The following is a 22,209-nucleotide window of genomic DNA, read 5'->3' on the forward strand; positions in this document are numbered from 1 at the left end:
TCAGGAGGTCAACGTGCCTTTTGTAGAAGTGAAAAGCCTCATCACAGTGTTACGTTTGTTCCCCTGCCTGGCACAGAAAATGGCTCCTGACACAAAGCTGGGCTCACGTCACCGCGCGCCAAAGATGCTGTCCCACATGTGTACGACTTTCTGCTACAGAGGGGAAAAAATAAAAACTTCCAAAATTCAGCTCTGTGCTGACAATCAAAATAACATTTCAGGCAATGTAGACCAAACTGAAAGTACAAACTCTTCTCAGTTCACCATAAAAAAAAATTGATCTATGTGGACCCTAGGTGACAAATTTCATTTTAATCTAAAGCTCTGTTCAGTGGCCTGAGGGGAAATGTTTTTCACTATTCTTTCTTTTTTTCCGCCTATTCCTGCTGGTCTTAACTGATCTGTTTCTTTTTTCCCCCTTTTCTTCCATGTGCCTCCCAAAAAAAACAAAAAAAAAACTGAACAGCAGAGTTCAAGCACCACGAGGGATGTCACAGCGTTTCAGCTCGTATCTCTTTCCAAAAAAAAAAAAAAAAAACAAAAAAGAGAAGAAGAAAAAAAGCCTAGCATGCGGCCTCCTCTCTGAGCAAACACAAGAGAGGGAAGAAAAGGTCTATACGTGATGGCAGTGTCTCTGCCAGGCCAAATAAACACTGACTAGTCGCTCTGCATAAATATTTTAGCAAACTATATATTCTGGTTTTGAGTGTTCATCTTCCAATGAGCTACTCTGCATTTTACAAGGTGGCAAATCATGGAATGAGGAGACTGGATGCTCATAGTAGAGCATTTTTAGAGGTTTAAAAGGATGCTCATAGTAGAGGGGTTTTTTTTTCCATTTTTAGAGGTTTAAAAGGATGCTCATAGTAGAAGGGTTTTTTTCATTTTTAGAGGTTTAAAAGGATGCTCATAGTAGAAGGGTTTTTTTTCATTTTTAGAGGTTTAAACGGATGCTCATGGTCGAAGGTTTTTTCTTCTTCCCATTTTTAGAGGTTTAAAAGGATGCTCATGGTAGAGGGGTTTTTGTCATTTTTAGAGGTTTAAAAGGATGCTCATGGTAGAGGTTTTTTTTTTTGTCATTTTTAGAGGTTTAAAAGGATGCTCATGGTAGAGGGTTTTTTTCATTTTTAGAGGTTTAAACAGATGCTCATGGTAGAGGGTTTTTTTTTGTCATTTTTAGAGGTTTAAAAGGATGCTCATGGTAGAGTTGGATGCTCTGGTAACCACGCTGATCCTGAAGCCCTGGTATTGCACTGCCCCACGCATGAGTGATGCTGTTCATCTGTTTAAGAGATGTCTCTGACCCACTCTCAGCATCACCGATCCCTCTCCTCCACACACACACACACACACACACACACACACACACACACACACAAACTCACACAGATTCATACACATGGGATGACTTAATGAATAACATACAGCGACGAAAGACAAAAAAAGAGGGACACAGAATCCTGAGAGAGAGAGCATCATTCATTAGGCAACATTTACCAATTAAAAGCACTGCTGCTCCAGAGAGTGCCGCTTCCAAAGCTAACGGCATCCTGACCCCGCTGAACTTTGGGGGTTGGGGGGCAAGCTCGACACCCAGCTATTGTCCCACGAGCTTCTGTGACACATCTCTTCTCTCCAGAGATGTACCTCCGACTGAGGGGCAGCTCATTGTGCTCAGTAAAGAGAGAGTGCCTCTTTTTTTTTTTTGAAACCCTATGTCCCAAGACATATCACCCCTTGCAGTGGCCTTCTCTTAGCCAAATTAGTTCTCAAAGTAATGAAAAAAAAATACAGCAGGAACGGGGTACGGAGCAGGGGATATGAACGGAGGAGTGTAAGAAAAGATGGGGGGGGGGGGCGCAGAGCCACATAGGTGAGGGGGCGGTATGGGTGTCGGGTGAGGGCTTACAATCTTCGGGTGGAAAATTAACAGTTCCGCACAGCACCTTGTCCGGCACATATTAAATGCAGGAAACAAATGAATTATGGCATGAGAGCAGGCGGAATTAACTCTATATATCAGGCCCAGTCTAAATAGTTTGAGGGGGCGGGAGATCACAGTGGGCAGGGGGAGGGGAGGGTAAGAAAAGAGGGGGAATACCACTTGAGTGTGCAAGCCAAGTAAAGGAGGAAAATAAAGTAACTCAACAATTCTATCTCCTCCCATTAAAGTTAACCACTTCTGCCTCTCCAGGCACATAAAGCTGTCGTCCACAGCGGTGATTTACACTGCCCTTGCCCAGTGCTTGTCCTAACTATCACACGCCTCCAATTAATTTTTTTTTTTTTTTTTTGCATTGCCTCTCTATCCCCTCCCCTGTAAATGTAATGAGATTGCAGTAAAGGAAAAAAAAAATGCTGACTCCAGTTAAAAACCACAATTCCTTAATAATACCAAAAGCCAGGTCTGAGCAGAGAGAATGGGGAAAAAGAGACACGAGTTTGATGCTAGCATTTTAAAGAAGGCCCTCTTTTGTCAAGAATGTAATTAATATTATTAATCACCTTCACGTCCCTGTAATCCCAAATTAACAGAAACCGGGGAGGTGGGGAACGGGTGTCTGATGTCGCCAACATATTAGCAAGTCTTAGTTGCGCGGAGGCTACGGAAACGCTAACAACGCGGTTTAAGCGGCTGATTGGTCTAACCGCAGTGTTCCGGGAAACTAGCTCATTCGCGATGGCCCGGAGGAATGGACGCTGTATGAATAAAGCCATCAGTGGCACGGGGTGGGGGGGGTGTCCATAAGAGGACGGGGCCTTTCTGTGTTTACCACACATGCTCCAATGCCTGAGAACTGCAGATGAAAGAACCAGATAGGAAAGAATGGCCACAGTAATTGCATTTCAGTTAAGATAGAAAGCCTTTACTCGCCAACAAAGGTCAAGGATATGGGCTAATTGAGTTGGGATTTTAATTACAGTGTGTTTATAACCGTTAAAAGGCAACGGTGAGACGGAGTGAGGGGGTGTATGGGGGTATGGGCAGAGAAAAAACAAAAGGCACTGAAATTAGCTTATTACAGAGGTTCCTCAAAAGGTGCTATCAGAACGGTGCTATCAGAAACGGCCCTGCTCCATCAGCAGAGAGGTAAGGCAGGTGTGTGGGACGGCCAGTAAATGAAAGCTTAGGTCAAATGGGACAGCAGCTGTCAGGTGAGGCCCTGGAGAGCGTTTATTACCTTCATAAACAACCCCTGCGCAGATCGCTCCAGTCCGCCCTCTCCCTTATGTAAAGATCCAATTTCATATCCGCAGCTCAAAACACCAGCCGGCGGAATAAGAGACTGAACAGCGTATCGTACAGGTCTCCATTTACACTTCATCATATGCGCCTCTCGACCAAGAGAATCCAAAAGATATCCTGTCCCACCCCTCAGTGCCCTGAGCACTTGCATGTTAATTGACAAGTCCACCTGTAATCAAACCCTCCTCAGAAAAGGGCCTTGATCTACAAACACTCTGTATTCCAAGGCATTACTGTTCACACATCGCCGACGTTTCCCGTAAACTTCTGAAGATTGATGGATGCATTGCCGGCTAATTGCAACGCAAGGTTGGAGTTTAGTGCTGCTTTCTCTTCAGCACCTCTCTGCCTGTTCATTAGAGCATCATGTTAAGGGTTTGAGGTCTGCCAAATGATAGGCAACCCAAGCGAAGCATGTCAAATAAGGGGGGAAAAAATACAAAAGCATAAAAAAAAAAAGACACACACACACACACCTACTGGGACTCATTAAGAGTCCAGCAATAGGGACTGTGGGAGCATTAACTCTCAGTGTTTACTATTCTGATCGAACAAGAGTGTAGCTACGTGTGTGTGTGTGTGTGTGTTACAAAAACAACAGTCCTCCACAATTAATGTCAAAATTGTAGTCATTAATCAAGGGAGATCTCTACCAAAAACAAAGCAAACCTTGAAACTGAAACAAGAACTCCATATTAATCCCACAATCAATAAAAAAACCCATAAAGGAAACCCATGCCTTCTGCTCTTTAAAAAGCAACAGCTGATCTTGTTCCTTTAACAGTGTCAGATGTGCATACTTCTGAGACAATGAGATGAGTGCTTCCATAGGGGGAGAAAGAGAAGAGAAAAAGAGCGGTTTTAACTGGTTGATACACTCTCAGAAATTACATACACCGCTCCACATCACTTCTTTTGAGTTTAAATCACTTTTTTTCCCCAGAGTGCTAGAGACATAAAGCACAGCTAAGTGGGTGAGGAACAGTGAAAAGAAAAAAGAGGGAGCTTTCTCTGACACCAGAGAACAAGCTCTCACTCACTTACTCACTCACTCACTCAAAACACTCCTCCTCCAAAAGAAAAAGAGTTCCAAGACAGATTTACAGCAGGCAATTCTCCCTGCCATGCTGAGAGCTCCCTACATTGGAAACTGAAGGAGCCGCTTGCCCCTTTACTAGTCACTGGAGTTAACATGGCTGATCGGTCTGGGGGGGGGGGTTCGGTTGGAGTTCAGAATTCCAATATGAAGAAATCTGGGTGTGGCCTCTGGTTGCTACATCACCACCTCACCACTGAGGTTCTCCTTCTTCCACCTTCTCTGATATGGTATACCCCATCTCCAATGCCTACCTCCCAGCTTCCACCCCCTCCTCTTCAAACTATTTCAAAGCAGCAGAAGATCAAAGCTCAGTGACCCCCTTTGAAAACCGGGTGGTGTATTAACAAATCATTCATTTAGAAAAAAAAAAAATACTTGCCAGCTAGTTCTATCTTCTCTGGGATCCACCAATCTTTCATGGAGTTTTAATAAGCCGGAAAAATGAGACTCGTCATCATCACCGTGCTCAGAGGGCAGAGAGGCGGGAAAGGTCTGGGGAGCCCGGCGGCATGGCAGCATTGGTTTCTCTACTGATGGTTAAGCCCTGTTCCACACACTGACTCACATGTTGACAGCCTACTACATTTTTAATATCTCTATGTGGATATTAAAAGCACTGATGGGTAATGTACAGACAGAGAAAGAACACCCCTGTTACTGGAAAATGAAAGAGACAGAATCAACTTCACACGGGGCAGTTTGGATCCCTTGATCTATCTCCACTCAATAATTTGCATGGGCCAGTATACGATTTTGTGTGTGTGTGTGTGTGTGTGTGTGTGTGTGTTTCCCCCATTCAAGAAGCACTCAAAAATGTACCTGTTGCTCTGAAAAACAAATTGTCAATACTTAATGTAAAAAAAAAAAAAAATAAAAATTTCAATGCAGAGAGCAAATAGTGGACATCGGAGCCAGTGGTCACTGTGCACATAGTCAACTATATACATCATTCAAACAATTCAACATATGATGCAAATAAACAACTAGATCCACTGTGCTTCTCCTCATACATCCCAAGTCCAGTCAGAGTCAATGACAAGAGCTCTTTGTCTGTCCCGTAAAATGACAGACGTTCTGAGGGAGAAACAGTTACTTTTCTTCTCTCCTGACAAATCAACAGTGCTGTATTCTGAAGACAACACAACCTCACATTGGTCTCTGACCAACTATATGTGAGAATAGCCATCTTTCTGGACGTTGCTCTGTAGACTCCATCCAAGAAAGACTACACTGACCAAGAGAACAGGCGTGTAACTGAGCAAGCCATGAAGGAAGCCATGAAACAACCCTCACAAGACAGCCACAGTAATGTTAAGCCTCAATGAAATCGATGGCTTCCCCAGCACCAGCTGCTCCCTTCTCAGAACGTCCTCTTCTTTAATCACTATGTGCATAAGGTTAGGTTTCAAGGAACACAATCCACAGTCTCCACAGAGAACCAAAGCCTCCCACTAGCCCTTCACCAGATTTCGGATGGTGGACGATGCCACTGATTTAGGAGCTCTCTCACACTTCATGCTCAGTGGGTTCAGAAAGACCTCAGACGGTCTATGGTATAATGACCACTAGGCTCTGGAGATAAACGCGAGTGAACAATAAGGATATGCCACTCTTTGTTACGGCTATTCAAAGTAAGAGGACCCAAACACACAGAGATCCGAAGAGGTTCGAAAGACAGCAGCAAATCTCTTTCATCGCTTTCATGTAGCCGACAGCCGCAGTTCTGAGCAATTACGGCTACAGCTAGGCAAGGCGTTCGTTATTTGAGAGCTCTGTAACTGCAGCGCTGTGTACAACAGTCTTCAGGCAATTCCCACTGCACAGATCTGATTGGCAGCATGCTGAGGCTTGACCAACTCTCACACTCTCTTGACGTCACGTCTCATTCGCTCCAGTTTTTCGCATTCTGCACCATCACCAGTTACTAATCCCATGGCACTGAGTCTGAGAAAAACACTGTTTAACAAACTGACAGAACTATGGCTCATTCAAAATTTTCAAGGATACAAGCACTATTTTAAAAACGGTTCCATTTTCAACAAAACAGATAGTAAAAAAAGAAAAAGATTGTCTGCAATGAAAGTATGAAAGTATGTGTAACTGTTGCTGACAGTTATTAGTGGGAAAGGAGATATTTAGATGTCCCCATTGTACCTCCTCTCTCCACCTCCCTTAACCCTGATTCAGTTCAACAATGCTCCAGAAGAGACAGATCACGAAGCCACTTCGTCCTGTGGCTCCGCTAAGCCTTTCATTGTAGTCCCATCTGTGCCTGTTTTCGTCCTTTCTCGGAGGTGAGAAATGAAAGGCATTTTCCTGGGTTATACCGGGCTGCAGGGGGGGCCAAGAGGACAATGGCTGCCTCTCTCTCCAGCACAGGTTAATGAATGCTTTCAGAGGGGCCTTCATTTCAGGCCAGGGAAGGTTAATTACAGAGAGCTACTCTGACAGTCAGCCAGGCCTGATTTTATGCAAAGCACATAAAATGAGGATGGGGTTGGGGAGGGGGGTCAAGACCATGCACAGCCAAAATAACAACCAGGCCCAAGAGGGTGTTTCAAGCTTTGCTTCAAGTTTTCTTAGAGGATGGCTAACCACCTCTGACTCTACGGCTCGTCGCTCAGGACGCCAACCGGATCATCCCTGTCCGTCGTGGTCGTCATGCATGCAGAGAGTGAGTGAGAGAGAGAGTTGGAGAGAGAGGGAATAGATACGTCATCCCCGTGTCTCGGTTTTCTCTGACAAACGCAGCACAGATTTCACAGGGCTTACAGCGGCGTCCCTTTATTTGTCCTTATCGTTACAGGAGGCTGACACGATGACATTTATCCATTTTTCATGAACAGACTTCTGCATGTGCATCCAACAAACAAATCAATTTCCCAGCGGTAGATTACCGAGAAGGAACAATAACAGCCAGTGGGACCGAGGCCTTGGCAGCTGTGAGATTTAATTGCAGAAGGAGCTTGAAGCATCTCAAGACTCTGGGCCAAAGAAGAGTGAACACTTTTTCAGTTAGTCCATCGGTTTGAACAGTTTGGGTTTTTTTTTTTCCCCTCCCCCGTGACAGAACTGGTTCATCTCTAGAGACCAAGAGCCAATCTCCGAGAATCAAGACCCCAGCATCTACAACACCCTATGAAGCATATTTGACACCTTGGACAGTAATCAGTTGCAAAAGGCTTTGCCAGTTACACCAATCTGCCTGGAAGATACATATTCATTTCTAGAAACACATCAGAATGCAGCGATCTTAGCGAAATACACCCAGCTGGTGCATTAAACTGCAATTAAAACTCACAAAACATCTAATTCTTCAACTCCACAGGATGTGGCTGTGATCAGAAAAAAAAAATCATTTCACTATTTTACAGATTCCAATTTTCAAGTAAAAAGCAACAACCCTACAGATGCTTGGATACACCAGACGTCTTGGTTCATAATCACGCAAACCACGTACTGCTTTTTTTTCTTTTTTTTTTTTTAACCACCAGCTTTCCCTTCTTCTCAGTGGAACAGGAACCAGGCAGATGAATTTAACATAGAGGAGGCTACAGAAGTGTCGGATGTTTACTGATGTGAGTCTGTATTCATAGCTGTAGGTTTTGTGCTCCACAACTCTCATCAAATAGACTGCGGCCATCTCCACATATGGTAGCAGGCAACGTAGCCCAGGGAGATACAATCACAGTCCTGTTCAGATATCAGGGCACTCAGAGGGTATAAGGTTAGTAAAACAACGAACGGTGTAAGTGCACACAGCCAGGCTGCTTTGTGACAAGCTGGTGGGCCAGCAAGACACCTGTAGCTTACACCCTACCTGTTTTGGAATTAAGTCAAAGCAAAAAAGAGATGGTTAATTAAAAAAAGAAAAAAAAAACAAAAAACAAACAAAAAAAAACCCACCCTGCCTGAGGAGAGGAGCTATGGAGTGACTACATGTGGAGTTCTACATCCCCTAACCTGGCCTTGACGGTGCTGATCCAAGTGGATGGCAGTGTTCCTGGATGGATTGGCCCTTTTAAATCCGGCCAATCCCATGGGATCAACCCCTGGGTGGCACAGCCAAGACTTCTGTGTTTTTCCCTCTTCCAGCGTCTACCAGTCCAGGCTCTAATGGAACTGACTGCTCGCATTTCACAATAGGGCACTGCGGCCAAGCCCCCACAGAAACCCCCCACTCCCACTCCGAAACCTTAAGCCCAGTGAACAGCGGGATGTAATGTTCACATCATGCACAGAAACTGTCTCATAAAAAAAAAAAAAAAACCCTGTAAATTCTAAGCCGTGTGTTACTTAGCACAGTCATAAAATGTGTTCTGCCTGCAGTTACCTGGAGAATACCCAGAGACCACACCACTCTGAGAAGACAAGTTTGTTTGTTTTTTCATAGTACTTTTAAAAACCTGTCTTCCTTTCCATGAGCCTCATGTTTACAAAGATTCCATGACAGATAATGGGTTCTCTTTGAAACATACAGAGCATGTCTTTCTCAAACAAGAAAAAAGAAAGACACAAAACAGACACCCCCCCCCCCACTTCAGTCATATACCACAAAAAAACCCAAAAAAACCCTTTGCTGTGGCTTAGGCTACATCATGCATTCTTTTAAGTACGATCTCTAGCAAGCAAGTATCTAGGTCTCACTGCTTTGTTTACCTACAAAAGTGAATTCACGTGTTGCACTTCAAATGATCCATCTCTCATGAAAACGCAACTGAGTTGTGGTTGCAGTTGCTTTCATGCTACACAAACTCGGAGAAAAAAGCTTTGTTTGATCGGTAAGTTAAGTAAAAATACAAGCCATTTATTTAGAAAAATAAAATTATTGTTACTGCCATCCCTCAATCCCTAAAAACTACACATTTTTGAGCAGGTACCTATAAAAGATACAGACCTTAAAATATTTTTTTGGGGGGAAAAAAAAAAAAAAAGTGATATACCTATTTTCGCCTTCCATGATCTAATCAGAGCTCCATCTATTTAATTCAAGTGTCTAAAAGAAGTGTTTCAGAAAAAAGGTGGAGGAAAAGACTCTAATGATGGTCACCGTTTCTTTGCCATCCTTCCATCAGTACATGGACTTTGTTGGCATAATCACAAAACATGCAGCCCTGCTACTGGACTGGGGTCAGTCATAACCTTCTTTAGTTGAACATTCCCAGTGTTAGACCACTTTCAACTGTCTGACTGGTTTCAGTGTTTTTAGTAAGTGATTCTGTGCTGAATACTGATAGTGAAGACGTTTTTTTTTTCTTTTCAAACCAAAGCATCTTGTCCAACTCCTCTTTTTCGGGGGACGTCTGATTTGGTCTGATCCAGATAAAAGTAAAAATATATGCAAAGCTTTCCTGCTTCAGGGAGTTGAGAGTCAAGGAGTTTTGAGAAATCCTGTAGGTATAGCTTGTTAAAATATTCAGTTTTCAGCACTTTTCCAGCATAAGCACTCTTGACAATACAGTGTCTGAAGTAACCTGCAGATATTTTGCTGGAGCCAAGAGAAAATGAGGAGAGAGACATGCAAAAAAAAAAACCTTTTTTTTTTTTGTCCTGGAAGAATCCCCGATACTAAGCAGGCCTTCAGAAGGATATCTGACTGCAGCGTTTTCTGGGGTGGAAGGGAAGAAAAAAAGGGAAAAAAAAGCCCAGTTTGGCTAGAGAGTCAAGCAAATATGCAGATCCCAAACACCGCCTAAACAGTGCTTCAAACAGGACTCAGTGGTACACCAAAAACAAACAAAAAAAAAAACCCACAAAAGACCCAGGCTGAGTGACACAAATGTCCATGGAGGTGCTAAAGCTAAAAGGGTAGCACAAGTCACCACAATGGCCAGTCACAGCAGTGCACAGGATAAAGAGAGAAGCGGAAAATGTCAGGAACGAGCGTTGCACACCAGACAGAAACGGCCAGGGCGGAGAGTGGGCGAGCTGGGTAAAAACACTGCTCCATTACCTGATTTGTTACAACATATGAATGCAACCCTGGTGAAAAGAATTCACATCAGCTGATAGGGCTGTCTACTCAGTTTACACACGCAAATAGAGAGAGAGAGAGAGAGAGAGAGAGAGAGAGAGAGAGAGAGAGAGAGAGAGAAACAAACAAGCCATTTCTCTGAAAGAGGGTGTGTCCAAGGTTCGACGGGTCCGTGTTTTGATTGCCTGTCCATGTCTTTGGCAGATATCTTGTCCTAACAAGTTAGATATCTATCTAAACAAACACACACACACACACACACACACACACACACACACACAGATGCAGCATTACTCAGTATCTGAGCCATGACATAATTTCTCCTTTTTTCCCCCAGTACAAAACAAAACAAAGCTGAGTACGCAGAAGCAGTGAAGAAAATATTCCTGCTGTTAATCTTATTTGACAGCTGACAGTCAGTTTTAGGAAAATGTCACTCCCTTTTTCTCGCTTAACACTGGCAGCCCCGCCTGAAAATTCAGAGCTTTGCTTTGGGTTAATATTTAACAAACTACACCGCCAAATCCTTACACCAAGAAGCTCGTTATCACTTCATTCATATTTTAAGTGTAATGAATGATGTAATTGCACCATTAGTCAGGACGGCAGCTTGCTGTATTTGTCCCATGCGTTTGAGTAATTAAGGAAAAGGCGTTTGCTTGAGATAGACGTCATGTTTGTAGTAGGCAGATCTCATACAGCACTAGTGTCTGTAAGAACCTGTTTGAGTGTGACAGGCATAACTGAATGTGAAAAGAAAATCATCACTGATTTTAAGGTAGAGAAAGACTAAGCACCTATCCCAAGAAAGACTCTGGTTTAGCCTGACAATATACATATATATATGTCTATATATGTGCGTGTGTATATAGCTAGCTAGCTAGCTAGCTAGCTAGATAGATAGATAGATAGATAGATAGATAGACAAACAAAAGGCTATACACAGCCTTGAGAACAAGAAGAAGAAGAAGAAGAAGAAGAAGAACGTTATTTTCAGGATGAGAGTAATTCAGCGCTAATCGGGGAAAAAAATCATGTACAATTTAGGCCAACGTCATTTTCAAAAGGTCAGCTGCTGGACCTCTGTTCAGTCTTAAAGGTGGATTGAGTGCTGACAAAGAATAGCAGGCTGGAAAATTGCATTATTACATAAGGAAAAAAAACTCCAAAAGATTTACAGTAAAATCACAGTCTACTTACACACACACACACACACACACACACACACACACACACACACACACACACACGCGCAAATTTTAAGCTGACAGCCATCACCACAGGTCGTATTTTATGGTTGGCTCTTGTGTTCTGTGAGATGGGGGAAGGGGGTGGGGGGGTTTGGATCAAGCACATAATAGACAGAGGCTCCAAAAAAGGCAGCATTTACTCCAGTGGCTAGAATAATCTTAATTATCAACGAGGTCGATGAGAATCTGAAATCCCTGTTGAATGAATAAGAGAATGTCCTCTTCACTGCTATCTCTGCCTGTCACTCTCTTTGACTAAAGCACTGGCTGTCTGAATGTGGCCAGTCTTTTTTTTTTTTTTTTTTCCCTTTCCCCTCCCTCAGAATCTGGCTTCTCTCCAGAGCCATACCAGAGCAGCCTCAGGACAGTCTCCACCAATGAAAAAAAAAGAGAAAGAAAGAAAAAAAGAGAGGGGAAAAAAAGGCACAATGCATTTGCACTACTAAAGTGACTTTTAAATGGGCAGGAGCCATTTTCTTCCTTCCTTTCCTTTCTCTCCTCCTCTGCCTCTCTCTCTCTCTCTCTCTCTCTGTGTTCTCTTCGCTTCTCTTCTCTCCCACACTGTAATTTGAAGCTGTCACAAACAAATCCTCTACGTAGACCTTTGGAAATGTCAGGTTTCGTCAGGCGGGATGACGGCTCCCCACAAAGCTGGCTCTTTCGGAAACTTTCGCGGAGCGAGGCGACGGAGCTTCCGCGTGCATATTTATGGACATACACTCTCTCTCTCTCTCTCTGCCTCTTCTCTCCTGCTCTTTAACCAGACAAGAGCGTGGAAAGCGATTGGAGCAAGCCACTTCACTGCCACTTCCTCTATAACTGAGCTGTTAGTAGATTTGTTATGCTCCTGTTTTCTTTTTCTTTCCTTCCAAAATGGACAAACCCACACGCTCACAGCATGTGACAAGGAAAAGGGAGGAAACTGCATCCAGGACTGCACAGCTCTCTACAGACGAAAACAGTTCAATCATCAGTGATCGTATAAAGACATCCACTAAATGCAGAAAAAGATCTCACTACCACTGCCCAAACTCACAAAGCAACCAAGAGTTTAGTAAATCAAGAAAAGGCCATGTTTAGTGGCTGTCAGAAAAGACGTAGACATGTCTTCAGATTTGCCAAAGCCCTAAGGACTTAACACACATGTGGGGCATGTTTACACTTCCTTTGTAATAACTGCTGTGGAATCCAGTTCCGAGTACAAAGCATCACTGGGGAGCAATATGCTTAACAAAAACATATTCCTGTTTAAAGAGAAAAAAAAAAAGAGATGTTTTTTAAAAAAGGAACGCAGAGGGACTGAGTTCCTGTGAGTGTGAGAAGACAGCCAGCACACAGCTGAGCTTCACCTAGAAAAACATCTCCCAGAGGGTTTACATCAATGGCCTTAAAATCTGTCTTTCCTCAAACACACACTCCAAAAAAAAAAAGCCCAAATCCCTGCCACTGAACTGAACTACACAATGCCAAATCACCCAGACAACCAGAGGAGGAGTTGGGTGGAGATGGAGAGGAAGGAGAAAGGGGGGGGGGAGGGGGCATCAAAGGACAGAGGAAAAAAACCCTCGTTTTTGTGTGTGTTGCCTTTTTTTTTTTTTTGGCTTGAAGTTTGTGTTGCTATCTAATCTACGCTATTGAAACTACAGCCTGTGACAGCATGGCCAAGAGACTGTGCTTGCTGGTGGAAGGGTTTCTCCCCCCCCCCTTCTTTTTTTTTTTTTTGGTGTCTCATTTTCTCGATCTTTCTCTCCTCCCAGTCCATTTTTATAAAAGCAGGCATCACAGCTTTAATATGGCTGACTGTGTGGTAGCAGCCATTTAATAACAATGCAATAGCTGCTCCCAGCAGTGGTCGAGTGTCACTCTCACACCCTGCCGGGTGCAGATGGCACATTGTCTGCAGTTTTCCCAAAACATTCTTCTCCAAGTCTGTCTGCAGTGTCCGGTCGCCCTCGCTTTGTGTGCCTTTTCGTTTTCTTTCTTTACTTTTCTTTTTTTTTAGATTTTAAGATGCTAAAATTGTTGTGGCTGAAAGTTGTCAGAAGGTTTTAGATCAATAATATGTGATAAAGATGATGAGTGAGGAGAATATGTGGTGTGGTTAAAGATTTGTTTCTCAATTCAACTCGATTGTGAGGGACATCTGGGGAAGGTTTAAAATTACCATGAAGGCCATGGTGCAAAGAGAGAGAGAGAGAGAGAGAGAGAGAGAGAACAGACAAATTCTCACTCTAGTTAAACTGCTGCGACTCCATCAACAGGCCATAAACAAACAGATCCGATAATGTGAGCATTAGCCAGTCACCTTGCCAAGTTACGCCAAACTCATTCTGCCCGTGCCCAGCTTCCCCTCCTCCGCCCTCCTGCCCACCACCAGGAGCAATTAGGGCTCGTTTGGATGAAAATGACACGCAATTTAGCACGAGACAGATCACAAGACAACCTGCTCTCCAGGTAGGCGTTCATTAGACATCAGTTGGGGGGAAGCTCATTTGAATGGTGCTGAGGCCATAAACATCTCTCACACAGTCAGTCCGTAATGCCATCAGCTTCAGCTCTGGCCCTTACAACAGGCATCTGCACTCATTTTCCCCCCAAAAAAACAACACTCCTGCATCCTCAGCTATACGGCAGACTCTGCCTTGGGCAGCAGGGGAAGTTAAAAATCAAACTGCTAGGCCCCATGCTGGGGCCATGCATAGAGAGAAGGTTTGTACTGATTTGGCTCACCTGACCAAACAACCCCCACCCCTACCCCCAGCCCAAACCCATCCAGGAGCAATGTTTAGAGATGTTAGAAACAGGGGATGTTGGATGTGAGCTGTGCAAGGAGGGAAAGGTGGTCCGCCTCCAGGGTACATGGCAAGCGCAAATCTGACAGCATCAGCGGGCTGAGATGCTCCGGCGTGTAAGAGGCAGGACATTGGGCGAGGGAGGACTTTCAGGGTGGCCTCGGCATCAGATAACTGTTATTTCCCCACGGAAGTAGGGATCAGCCGGCATGAACGGACCCAATTCACATTCAGCAAGACGGTGAAGCAGTCAGAGGACCTGACAGGCCACTGCCCTGCCGTCCAATAAGACATCACAAGAACCAGAGACTCCTCCAATAAGAAATCACACACATGAGAGATCAACCTTAGACAGGGTCATGATGTTATCCTGCAATAGTCTGTCCACAATCTAAACATTTATGAAGACAAAAATTATCATTTTACAGCCCCCCACACTGTGTGTGTGTGTGTGTGTGTGTGTGTGTGTGTGTGTGTGTGTGTGCATGCGCATAGATAAGAGACACTGGTGCCCATGGTAAGAGTTGTTATAGCACAGCTTCCCGCTTTGTGAAACGGCACGCTACGTGGCGGCCAACACCTGCCAGTTCATTTGCATGTTATTAATTTTCTCCCTGTCCATCTCTGCGCCAAACATGAGAAAACTTGTCGAGGTGAGCGCGGGGGGGGGGGGGGGGGGGGGGCACCTAAACAAACACAAAGACAGAAAGGCAAAAAAAAAAAAAAAAAAAAAGACTGATCCTCCAGCGTCTTCTATCACCTTGCCTGTGTTAAACCAGTAAGATGGCATGGATTCCTCATCATATTGTCTATTATGTCACACACATAAAAATCGTTCCTGCTTATTGATGCGTATTTTAATTTCATGACACCCCTTTAAATACCACCATTCAAATTTAACACTGCTCAGGCCAATAAGTAAGTACCCAGCTCATCGATTGGAGAAGAATATTAAAGTGGACACAGGAAGGAAACATATTAAAATGATGCACTGATGTGCAATGGCCTAGGGCAAAATCTGTGGCAAGTAATCAAACTTGAGACTTCACGGCAGTCCAACAAAGTTAAATAAACCGTGTACTCTGTGTACTACAATGTTGCCTCATAACCCCCAGAGAGTGTGTGTGTGTGTGTGTGTGTGCGTGTGCCAATGATGAACAGAGGTCTAACACTAGCTGTCCAGTGCAACATTAAAGAGTTGAATCAGTGTCTCAGTTTTCAATGCCTTAAAATTAGAAAACTCCTCACACTCCGATCTCACTAGCTCCTAAAAAACATAATATCTCCTGCAACACAGTGATTGAAAATTAGTTCTATCCTCCAAACACGTTCACACACAGACAAGCTTAACCTTCAGACCGGTATTGCATTGCTTTTTCCTGCAGGAAGCTTAATAAAAGCCAATCCAAGCATCATCTCATGTAGCCAGACTGACAGCCTGACAAAGGCTAGAACAATGTAGTTTTTCAGTACGCTCTTCTTTCTGTCTGATGAGATGTTGTAATTGCATTTCACTTCCGTCCATTTCAGACGGCTCCATACAATAGCTTTTTTTTTTTTTTACGACATCCCAAAAGAGACTTAAGATAATAAAAAGCTTTTGTGTTTTTTGCCTTTGAGGAACCGCTGGTGGATTACAAGAGCAGGAATCCAGGAGCACATCAATTAATACTGAGTAAAGGAGATTATTAAGTTGTAAAAATAATTAAAATAGTGGAAAATAATTAATAAGTGAAACTGTAGCCCTGTTTCGCCAGCCCTCCTGCCTTTTAAACAGATTCAAGGCCAGGGCCAACTTAAGTGAGGAAAGCCCTAACTCAACAAGCTAACAAGGTAACAACTGTCACAATGTTAGGCTGCACGTAACACGATCCCATTAATTGATGATCACGTCAGCTGCCAGCATTGACGCGTAACAGGCTTGTCCAAAGTCAGAGTGATGTGCAGTTACCACACTGTTAGAGCAACGTATATATGCTACGTTATAGCTAAGATGCCCGTCGCTGTCAGAACAGAGCTGTTGCGATGCAATACATCCAGTGTCACACAGTGCCAAAGCCAAATCCACAATTACACAGGCAAGAGTACAAATGTACAATGTACAGCGCTACAAATACAGGCTCTAAAGCCTTTAAACTAATATAAAGGCATATCACGCGCCCTGTTTGGAATGAAATAACGATGCTAACCCCAGAACTGGACTTAGAGCTTGATCATTAAGCAAGTGGTGTGTGTGTGTGGTACTCTTTCTTTAGTGTGTGTTCTGAGATTAGAGTTTTGTTTTAAACTGATTACATGCTCTTCAGTCTTCCACCAGGACACACTCACTCACTCACTCACTCTCTTTTGTCATTGAGACGCAGACATACGTGCGCATCCTCTACTGCTGTGAATTAAATTATCTACATGGACGAGTGAACTGTGTCGCAGAAACGAAGAACAAATATCAAGATATGAGCGCACTTCATAAGGCTGTACATTCAAACACCAGCCTCAGTCCGTTTCCCTCTCACCAAGGACTAATTTCTGTAATGAGTCCTTGATAAACCAAACAGTAAGTATATGTTCAACTATCTGTCTTTCACTCACGCTGAGCTGATGAGACCTGAGGTCTGAAAGCACAATAACTAATCAACAGAGCACAGCAAAACTGGTTGGCACTTCAGGCGGGCGATACAAGAGCACGGGAGGGGAGAGAAGTTACTGAGCTTCCAAATTGGAACTTTGGTTTCTTCCGCAGGTAGTCCTCAGGCTCTGAAGGCCCGGACCTCCCAACCCCCCTCCTGACCCCCTTTTACTCCCTTTCTCTTCCTTTTTCTGTTTCTTTCAGCAGGCCTGACCTATGATAGAACATGCTGTCTTCAGCAGTTTACACTATTAATTCAATGTTTAACAGAGGTGTCACCACAAATGAGCTATGCCCTCAACCCAATCAATCCTGTCTCATCTGGAGAGGGTGGAATAATGGAAAAATAAAAACAAAAACAAAACAAAAACAGCCTTTTTGAGAATTTTCTGCCTCCCCAACCTGCCATGTTCCATCACTTTTGAGAGACCTACGGAAAAGACAGGAGATAAGAGTCGGCCTACGGAGACCAATTAAAATCGCACATTCAAAAATTGGCCTCCCTTCTTGTACCAATCCAAAGAAACAGTGTGAGACATCAACGTGCCAGGCGGGCCAATTCAGCTGAGTCAAGTCCGCCTACTTTTAGGCTCTGATGTCTTAGTGCAGCTCGCTCATTATCTCAAGTCTGATAATCCATTTTAGCCTGTCTTTAGCTGAGATTAAGACACAATTGGGCAAGGTGTTGAGCACTGTAAAAAGATGACATTTCTTCCTACCATTCACCTTAACAAATTTTGTCTAAGAATAACAATCTCCATCATTTTACAACACTCTTCAAAATATTCGCCCCCTCAATGGTAGATATGAGTCCCAAAACCTCCAGCACAAACCCGTGTCACCTAACAAACAGTGCCTCACTTCCACCAACAGTTCACTCCAAGGCCAAGCCGTTTAGACAAAGGGACCTTTTTCCCCCAGTTAAGACTGTAAACCAAGGTCTGCATTCAATGAGAAATCTCAGTCTCTTTTCTGGGCCTGGCCCCTTGGTGCTGATACATCCATAGGTTTCAGTGCACGAAGGGCAGCCGTAAATCGGTGGCAATGGCACACACTGAAAGAAGTTTTTAACACAGAGCTTAGCTGGAGCCCGTTGTTAACCCTGTTGAGAGAGAGAGAGAGAGAAAGAGAGAGAGAGAGAGAGTCTATGATGATGGATGATAATCAGTATTGCAGGGGCTAACCAGGGTCCCCTCCACCTCGTTCAATTGCCTTGAGTGATAGAGCACTGCTGAGAAACGCCAGTCAAGGATGCGAGCAAGAGAGAGAGTGGGGGAGAGAGAGAGAGCAGGCACTTCAAGGAGCAGACGACAAACTCTGCTCAGTTTCCTTCGAGGCAGGCTACAACCACGCGTTTCTGCTGTCTTATGCTCCTTTTGGCCCACCCATCCATCCCCTCCATCCCCACCCCCACCCCTCCCCCTACCCCCCCAAACCCAACAGAGCTGGGTCGCTGTGCAAACCAAAGACCCTGACTTCATTTTTCTCACACCACTTGGGCTCCACAATAATGAATACTTCCAAAAAGGAAAGGGCTCAATGCTACTCGGACAATGGAGAGAAAGAGAAAAAAAGCCATTGGGGAGAGGGGTTGTGTCTCATGTCAGCCAAAATGAATTGGATTCCTTTCAGTCTATGATATGAATATGACTGTACCTGACTGGGTGAAAAAGAGGAGTCATTCTTTTTGCAGGAATCATGGGTAAAAATGTTTTCAGCTGCACTTGTGACTGCGGCAGCTTAATGGGGTCTTTCTGACAAGACTTCTTTGTTGCACTGAGCTGTTGACCATCTTAAATGTTTCCTTGACAATGGTGAAAAGAAAGAGCAGATGTCCAGGCCGCACACATCTGTAGATCTCCCGCCCTCCCCGAGGGCAGGCACTCCCGCCTTACTTTCCCTGGCACACAAAGAAGCTCATTCCAAGGATAGACTCCTTTCAGCACAGAAACATTGATCAATCAATCTAAAACTGAAATCACCTCACTCAGTGACCCTCCTGTAAAAGGTCAAAGCGCTGATACATTCTTGAAGGCCAACAAATACTTGTGAGAAGTGCAGTAAATCTTGTACGTTTTTTTTTTAATCTTGTCTTGTCTTAAATTTTCCATGCTCCTAAAAGTAAACGTATTTTAGTTTTTAATAAGAAGGTAAACAGTTTTAATATCTGCATATGTATAGTTTAAATTCAGTCTCTCGGCTAAAAAAAAAAAAATCAACGTACGGAAATGCATGTTTAAAACATAATGTAAATGCCAACGTGAAAGAAGTCGAGAACAGTCCTCGAGCTGGCCACCCTCGAGGGCCAGAAGTCGACCGCCAAAACCCTGGGGGTAGGGGAGCTCAAGATGGTGAGAGCATTGTCTATTTGAATTCATTGTGTCGGACAAGATAGGTGGTTACATTCTCGGGAGTAAACGTGATTAGAATTTCCAAATACAAACCCTTGAAAACGTATCCAGTTTTGAACGGTCGTATTTAACTTACTTGTTATAGAAACTTTAAACAACAAAAAATAACGTAACAGCAACTTTAATGGACAACCGAAATCGAAGATAAATCAGACGTAATAAAAGCGATTTAGCCTTGTAATGCATTTTGCCGTTCATACTTTACCACCAACCTACTGTAGCACTGAACTCCGCCCACAAAAATCTTATAGAAGGCATCCAGCTGCCGCCCTCTGGACCATCCTTATAACTTGGGGTACATAACACAACTAGCTAATGGTTGATGGTGACACGGCTTGTTCAAACAAACGAGGCTACTTATGTGGGGGTTGATGACTCTCGCTGCGTCATTTATGTAAAACACAGTCCATAGATCCATACTACGAATTACACATGGGATAAACTTCGGTAGGCCTGCAATGTGCAATTCTTAAGACGAAACGCCCTGGTATAACTAATTCGGAAATTGTGAAAGTGCGGGTGAGAAAACAATCGGATGAGGCTAGTCGGTAGGTTTGAGTCTCTCTGAGAGGGGCACCATCGTGCCAAAGCCCGTGATGAGCTACAATTGTTGTGCACTTCCCATATTTCAAAACATTGCTACAGAGAACAGACATTTGAAATACTTGATATAAACGTTAGGTTGTGGCTGCTGCGTAGGTAAAACGACGAGAACAGGTCTTTCGACCTAATAATCTGACATCTGAACACGGCTTTAACGTGGTCAAATATGTCCTCAGTAAAAAACCATTTACTCTTCGTCCCCTTTCTTCGTGGCGCAGTGAGGCGAAAACACATGGTCACACCGAAAGCGTTACATTAGACAAAAACTACTACAAGTAAATACAACGACATTGAATACTGAACAGACATACGGTACAGTTTTGGAGTGCATGGAATACATTCTTACCTTAATATGTAACGTTTGTTGCAAGTTAAAAAAGAAAGCCTTCAAGCGCCCAAGAATACCATCATCCGCTCCGTCAGAAAGCTTCCTATCTATTTCTTGATCTTTTCAGGGCAGCTGGTCCACCTTCAAATTACAAAAAAAAAAAAAAAACTTAAGCATCCAAACGCTGACAGCGTAACTCTGTGTTAGCGAACAATTCCGACGCTAATGCCGCTAAAACGAATCGAATTATTAAGATGGAAAGTAGGCTAAGATGGTCATATGAGACGATGTTACTGTTATGAGTGGTGAACGTCCCTGTTTGAAGGTTTTGGTAGGAGGAAAATGTTTAAGCGTTTTTTTCCCTCCTCTTGCTCTCGCCCTCTACCTCTCCCACACTCTCTCTCTCTTTTTTTAATCAAGGCGGGGTGTTGGGTCGTTTAAACCAATGACATAAAGGCAAAAGGAACGGCCTCGCCCCCTACATGTATCAACCCCCTTACTCTCACACGATTCGAACTCCATTGACTTACATATGGTGACAGGGGAGGACAGAGCGGTCCAAACCCGAATTGGACCGCAACTGAAAAACATATACTGTAACTATACGATGATTAAACAGATGTATTAATATAGTGGAGAATTAGTTTCTCTATTTCGCCGAATGTGTCGATAGCAATAGGAGGTTAAACATTCAACGTAATAGTCTCTTAACCGGTACCCATGGGCCTGTTTCCGAACACAAAACATCATTTTGGGCAGTTACAGATTTTGAGGAGGGATGTTGTCTAACATACAGCTGGCTGTAGGTATTGCGTTTTATTTGCCTGACCGGAAATGCCTGGCTACACCTCATCCTGTACGCTAAAGTTTAATGACTCAATCTGTCATTCCTATCAAAATGACTAAGAGTCCAAGCTCCCTATTCACTGACAGGAAACGGACTCATTAAAATGAAGAACAAATTAATTATCAGTAATAATTTCTCTGGTATGAAATTAGCACGTAATACTTACGATAATTTCTGAAACTGCTCTCGGGGGCCATTTTTATGGAAATGGATCCACAAACTTGTGTTATTTAATCATTAATCAATTTATGGAAAACAACAACAACAAACCACAAACAGAAAATGCCTTGTGACATTTACGACGAGAGAACAGTAAATACCATTATCTTATGAGCTGTATACATAAATTATTCAAAGTATGTTTCTGTCATTTGAAATTTTAATAAAGATTGACATTGTTTTAATCCATATCTATGTTCCTCTTGGGTGTCCTGATATGAGCTCTCTCGTCGAAATCAGACATGAGGCAAACAAAAGTTTTGCTTGTTTACATTTCTCACAGTCATGTTCACACATCATATCTAGATCTATAAATCTATAAATGCCCATACCAGTATAAGTATATTTATATACCTATACATACATGCATACACGCAAACACACACGTGTGTGTGTGTGTGTGTGTTGTGTGTGTGGTCACAATATGCAGTGGAGTGAATGGCAGTCAGTGGGCAGCCTGAAAAGGTACCCAGCATGCTCCTTCAATCATCAGTATCCTGCTTTCTTCTCTCTTTATTTCTGTGACACTGTTTGAGTTCTATAAGCTCACTTATCGATCCACAGATTGACCACTGACCACCTCTGAAGTCTCACAGTATTGCCCTGTTGTTGCCCAGCTTTCACAATCAAAGCCTATACTGCTACGCCCCCCCCCCCCCCCCCCCCCCCACACACACACACACAGAGTTCACTTTCTTTCAAAAATTATGTAATGGCCTCTTAAAAATATGTTGGCAAATAAGTTCCATTAGTTCCATTAGTTCCATTCCATTATTCAATTTTAAATGATTGTTTAGTTGTCTGATTATGCAC

The 22,209-nt window shown here is 43.4% G+C and overlaps 1 protein-coding gene across 1 annotated transcript in view; it reads right to left on the reverse strand.

Annotated features, from left to right (window-relative positions):
- Positions 1–20,428, reverse strand: part of LOC115811714 (C-terminal-binding protein 2) — a 70,081-nt gene extending 49,653 nt beyond the window's left edge. Inside the window, exon 1 of the mRNA XM_030774041.1 lies at positions 20,349–20,428. The gene's annotated coding sequence lies outside the window, so the exon portion shown is untranslated. The remainder of the gene's footprint in view (positions 1–20,348) is intronic.
- Positions 20,429–22,209: the final 1,781 nt, after the last annotated feature.

Source organism: Chanos chanos, chromosome 5 (genome assembly GCF_902362185.1).
Source record: "Chanos chanos chromosome 5, fChaCha1.1, whole genome shotgun sequence".
Lineage (NCBI taxonomy): Eukaryota > Metazoa > Chordata > Actinopteri > Gonorynchiformes > Chanidae > Chanos > Chanos chanos.